A 6,948-nucleotide genomic window follows, 5' to 3' on the forward strand; every position below is an offset into this window, starting at 1 on the left:
ACTTTCTCTCCATACTGTATTTGTAAAGCAAAAAATATTGTTTGGTAACAAGTTTTAAATTTGAAACAAACTAAAGACGTATGACTGGATGGCAAAAAATCGCTGGATAGCGGAAATAGAACACATTTATTTCTAAATATAAAATTATTTTTTTAACCTTTTTAAAAACACCAAAAAACTTGATTTGCTCATATATAAAAAATATTTATCAAAATATAAAGTACACATAAAGGAAATGTTGAATTACCCAAATTCGGTTTATTTTGAAAAATGTAGTATTATTTTTATAGATTATTTAAATTAACCATGTTTTTTAGTTGTAAAATTTACACAATATAAACTTGTTACAATACAATGGTTTTAAATAATTATTTAATTTAAATATCTTATCATTTGTTGTTTGGGGTACAAATTTACACAAGTATAAGTTACAATGTAGAAACAATAACGTGGTTAATTATTTTTGTGGGTTTATAATTTTATGTTTTATTTTTTTTATTCAATAGTTTACACTTATATGTTATTCAAACAACTAAAATTAAAGCATACTATTGATTTTTTTGTTCAAAATCAAGTATCACGTTTACTACACCTTTTTATTGTTATTTAAACTGTATTGGTGTTGTTACAGTTTGATTTTGTGTGTTATTAAAAATTTTAGAAAAAATTGATTAATTTTGATTGTTTGTATCATTAAACAATTATTTTGTTCATAAGAATTTATATTGAAGTTTTTTAACCATTTGACACAGAGCAAATTTATTTTTTATATCTCATGTTAAAATGTTTTAGAGCAATAAGTTGATAATAAAAATTGTTGTAAACAAATATATACTCTTAAACATGGTTTAATGTTTAATGGTTTTTGTTTAAGGTATTGTGTTCAAATTCATAAGTTGGGTTATATTATATTTGGACTTTTCGAAATGAAAGTTTAGTTCTTGACAGTGAAACTCTTTCAATCAGCTAAATTTAAATTATTAAAAAATAATATTCAATAAGTGGCTCCACTTAATTATTTTATTAATGTTGTTGTGTTTATAAAACACGTGATTAATCTTGTTTGTTGTATTATAAAAATAATAAAAAGTTAGATAAATAACGAATTTACATTATTTTGATTATATGTAATTATGAACAAAAAGTCTCGGAAGGAAAAATGCGACCACATAATTAAGTCGCACAATAAAATCAATCACAATGAATTATTTTTTCTGCTTTAAAAAATGTCACACAAATAACTTAAATTTTACCATTATTAACCCTTAAAAAATAGCGGTTTTAATTATTTGTAAAACAAAGTTATCAACATGATTAAATGTTTAAATCAATTAATAATAGATATACAATACCGTATATATAAATGTAATTTTCAGTTAAATTATGACTGTTAATGACATTGTTATTCTCTATTATTCATTGTAACTATTGTGTAAATTATTTGACATATTGTTGAAACAAAAAAATTTTAATTTAAACAATTGTTATCAATTTTATTGTGTAACTATTTGGAGGTTTTCAATTATCGTTCAACATATTTTGTTGAGAATTACATTTAAGTGAGACATCAAATACAATTATTTTTTTAACAATTGTTTTATTGTTTTTCAAAATACAAAACACAACAGTAAATATATGTATTTCTATAATACCACAAATATCACAATCAATTAAGATGGAGGCACATATTAAATATTATTATTAATTTAATAACAACAGTTGGTGTATTGGGGTTTACTGTTATTTGTTACACTTTCATTTGAAAAACAGCCTAAATTAAAAAGTGGTAATTGTTAAATGTGTAAACATGAAACATTACACTAAAAATTCAAAAAATAACATCAATATCAAGAGAATAACACAATTTAAAATATTTTTAAGTTCCGACGTGTGGCTAATATATACAAACACATAATATATTACAATCAATAGTCTAAGGGAAATCAACACTTTTAATTAATAGACAACTACTTTACAAGTTGAAATCGAATTCAACAATTACATTTGTATTGACATTATTGTATATATTTTATTTATAATTGAAAATACAGTCTGTTAAATGTTAATTAATGTTTCTAATAAAGCATATATATAATGTATATTTTAAAATAATTAAATAGAAATGAAACTTTTAATTTTGGTTGTGCTCAAATCAAAAAATAATACATTTCGTATAAATTTTAACTGTATATTAAATAATAAAAAAGAGAAAACACTGCAAAATAATAGTAGTTAAGTATGTTTGAAACGCTTTCTACTTGTTTATAGTTTCTTTTTGATTTTATATATAAAATGATATTAAATAATAAAATGATTGGTACTGTTTACCACTAAAGCTTATATATACAATATGAAAACTTTTTCAATACAAAATGATAATTTGCATTATATTTTATTATATTATTTTAGTTATAACTTTAAAAACAATATGTTGTAAAAAGCGGATTATCATCTTTTCTGTGTATGTTAAATATGTAATATACTTTATTGTTATTTATAATAATTAAGTTATACATGATGATCTCTCTGTTTAATACAATACTGTAATAAGTATTTTTATTTAATTGGTATATGAAAATACATGATAACAACCAATAAATTGTTTTTTTAAATAAGTGTTATATCATTTAATCATGAATCAATAATTAAAATATTCTTAGTTTAGTTATACATATAAACACATTTCAAGTATAAATGTATCATAATTTTATTCTTTAAATTGGATGATAGTGTTGTTATATATGGTTGTTTATCTACATTTTATGTTGTTTTGACTTTTTAAACCAGCAACAATTTAAATGATTCAGAAATTAAATTATATAAATTAATCATGTATTGTTAATATACTTTCTATTGTGTATGTTTTAGTAATAAATTGGGATTGTTTAAAAGAATTTATTTGATATTTCATTTGTCACTTGGCTGTTATTTATGTTTATTGTTAAGTATATTTCTAAATATGAGTATAATTACAGTATTATTAATGTTATTAACAAATGTGAATTGTCGTTTACATTTGTATTGATGTTGAATTTATTTGTACACATCAGAATGCCAAGGAAAACACTGAAATAACAGACGTTTGTTAATATTGATATCATAGACGACTTGATATACAACAAAAACAAACATAAACAACTAATTTAGTTGTGTTTTTGTTTGAAAGTTTATTAATTGGGTTTTTGATACAAATACAATGTTGTGGAAATCACGATTATGATATTTGATAAGTTTGATATTTTTTTATAATTTTTGTAATTATGTCTTGATTTAATATAATTACCATTTTAAATATGTACAATGTTTTTTATACTATGATGTACTTTGAGATTTTTTGATTTATAATTTCTATTATTTTAATGTTTGTAATACATCTGAATATTTTTTTGATTTTACAAACATTGAAAAAATAATTCGGCAAAATAAAATTTTGTTTACAAAAAAAACAAATAATCTATTTATATAATTTTTATTTTTGCCATCCATGGAAACTGGTTTGTCCAGTGGATAGAAAAAATAGATACATGTATCCAGTAGATGGGTCTCGTCCAGTCATATGTCTTAAACATAAATGTTTTATATTTTAAATAACATTTTATTTAAAACATAAAAACACAAAAACAAATAAGTTTATATTGTTTATTATTGTGATTCGAAAATGGTTACAGTTTTGATTATTTGAACATTTTTTCCTTAAAAATGAACACAACTCAAAAGAATCAATCGATAGGTTAACTCGATCATCAGTAAATATTCTCTTAATTTCCGAAAACACTCTTTCACGTGTTATTTCTGTTGCCGGAATACAAATGTATCTCATTGCCACATCGTAAAGTTTCGGATACATTTGTTTTCCATAAACTACCCACCACTTACCAAGTTCAGTAACAGCTCTTGAATAATAAAGAGTTGAATTATTAAAAAATAAATCTAACTCGGAATATTGAGGTTGTCGAAATAAACCAGTTGTGTGATGAACAGAAACAAAGATTTGGGTTGTTGTGTTTTCATTGGTATTTATATATTAATTAATATTAAATATGTATTTATATATATATATATAATATCGTTTTGCTCTTTTCAAATAACTCTCCAGTGAAAGTGTTGGTTGAATAAAGGGGATCTAACAAAGTTGAAATAATCCATTGCTCTTTGTTTATTACTTTTTGTAGATGTTTTTCCATGAAATAGTAGAGCGCCAAATAGAACTTCATTTCAATAGAAAGTCTCTCGGTGTCAATTTCAAAATTAAATATTAATTCTTTTAAATAAACACAATATGCCGTTTTTATTCCAAAAATGGTTATTTCTATATATTTTTCATTACATTTAGCAATTCTCTTTTCCACAGCGACTTTTATACAAACTTTATCCATTTTATCTCGAAGTTTTTCACATATACAAAAAGCCGAAGGAATTACAAAAGAAGACTTGCAATAATTTTCACCACCAAGAAGTGTTGTTTCATTTTTTATTAATTCTAATACATCAACAATGCTTTCAAGTAAATCAAAATCTGGTATTTTTAATTTATCAACATGTCTGTTTTCTTGAACAGTTCCTCTAATCCGAGTCTTTTCTGCAGAACACTTTCTATCATTAAACAAGCAGTATTAAATCTTGTTTCTACTCTTCTAACAAACAAATTACTATAATCTTCATCAATATCATATTCACTTTCTTTTGTGGTTGATGTCGAATTAGTGATACCGTGAAGAATACGACGTTTTTATTCTTTTTGGAGACATTCGTATTGTAATATTTCAAAGTCTTCTTTTATTGTTAAACCTTGCAACGATACGATCACATAAAAATAATTGATCTTCTATTTCAATGACAGTTTCTATTGTATTTCTCATACAGGTCTGATAATTGTGCGCATTGCAATTCAGTCAATTTATTATTGGAAGAAATTCATGTTGTTTATTTGGAGCAAACTCGGATAAACTATCTCCAAAAACACATATCATATTAGCTCCTTCGTCTGTTACTATTATAACTTCACCATCTTTTTCATTTAATGTAATATCATATTCATATAACATTTTACGAAACGTTTCATAATGTGATTTTGAAGTTATTGGCCTTTCAAGTGTTGGGCAAGAAAGTAGCATAACGCACACATCATCACTTTGTTTATAAATGACACGCGAAAGCAATTTTCTCTCCTTTGTTACGACAGTTAAAGGTTCTTCCATCGGAAGTGAAAGAAATACATGACAATCTTTCAATTTTTAACATTTTCATTAATAATTTTTTATCTCTTTTTGTATTTGTTTCGTTTCTTTTTTTCAATTTTTCGACTCCAGGCGGAATGTACTTTCCATCTGAAATCGTCTTGCAAAATATTTGAAATAATTCATTTTTTACAATTGAAAACGGCAACATTTTTCCTGATATCATTTTTATTAAAAATTTATTGAAATTTTCTTTTGTTACTTTGTCAAATTTTGTGCCTTCTGTTTTTTTAAAATGTTTATATTTTTTTATTGTAAATTAAATTATTAATGTCTTCGTGTTGATGTTTAAGATGCTGAATAAGAGGATATTTGTCTTTCTTTTTCCATTTATTCATTACTGGTTTGTAAACAAAATTACAATTATTACAAATGCACTCATCTTTGTCTGTAGTATTCACTGAAAAATAATCCATTAATTTGGGTTCTTTTTCGATTTCACACATATTTGTATTTAAGTTCGATCTACTTAAATATTCAAGATAACTTGTTAATATATTTATAATATTTGAAATTCATTATTTGAAATACAATTTTTAAAAAAATAACAATTCCATGTTTACAGTAGACCAAATAATTGTAAGAAGTAAAATAAATAGTTTTAAAATATTAATCAAGAACTATTTTTAAAAATAGAAATGGGTTTCTTACCATTATTTGGTTAACTTTTTTTTTACTTTTTTCAATAGTCGTTTCCAAGGTAATTTACGGGAAATACATCCTTCTTACAATTATTTGGTCTCTGATAATTATTTGGTCAACTGTAAACACATTTAAAAACGTTTATCCATTGTTTTAATCGTGTTTGTTTTTTAGTATGAATTAATTAATAATGCCGATTTATTTTTTTTTTGGTTTTTTATTATTATTAAATTTTTGTATTTTTTTAAATCATTTTTACAATCTTTTTATTTTTATTTTTTAGTATTTTTTGGTAAAAAGGTAAAATTTTATACTTTATACCGGAATAGGTAAAATAAATTTTACTTTTTTCCGTCAACCTTATTTTTGTTCTGTTTAGCTTTTAAGTTTTTTTAAAATAAATTCACAAAACGATTTTTTGGTATAAAAAATAAATAGTTCCATAATGATAATTGTATATTATTATTTGTTTTTATTTATTTTTTTGGGAAAATCACCTAATATTAATTCAAAATTATTTAAACAGTTTTGGGACAAATTTTTAAAAAAGTGTTAAAAAGAGCAGTATTGGGTTTAGACGAGTTAATATGTTTTTTTGTAATTCAAAAAATTGTCATAATTTATTAAACTAAAAAATTTAAAAAATAACATTAAAAAGAAACTCAAAATATAAAATGACAAGACTTGAAATGGTGTATTTAATGAACGTAGTTTTATACTTTCGAATTTCTGATATTAAAAACTTCTTTTTTGTTTCAAAAAACACCAAAAACAGTTGTAAAGCAATGAAAACAAATCCGTGGTCTTTTGAGTGTACTACAGACAACACCTTTTTAATTATTTCCAAGTTTTTCCCAAACATTCAAACACTCCGACTTCCAAACACTCTGCTTATAGCTTCTCGTATATATTTTACACCAAACAGTCTTATGTATGACAATTTTGTTTCCAAATATACCAACACAAAATTAAAAATTGATAACATTCATAACAAACAAGATGAAAATTGCAATATTTTTAATATAACAGATTTTTCTCAAACCATTAAATATTTGAGTTATGACAATTA

The sequence above is a fragment of the Entamoeba invadens genome, assembly GCF_000330505.1.
Source record: "Entamoeba invadens IP1 unplaced genomic scaffold scaff_1105074724775, whole genome shotgun sequence".
Taxonomy (NCBI): Eukaryota; Evosea; order Mastigamoebida; family Endamoebidae; genus Entamoeba; species Entamoeba invadens.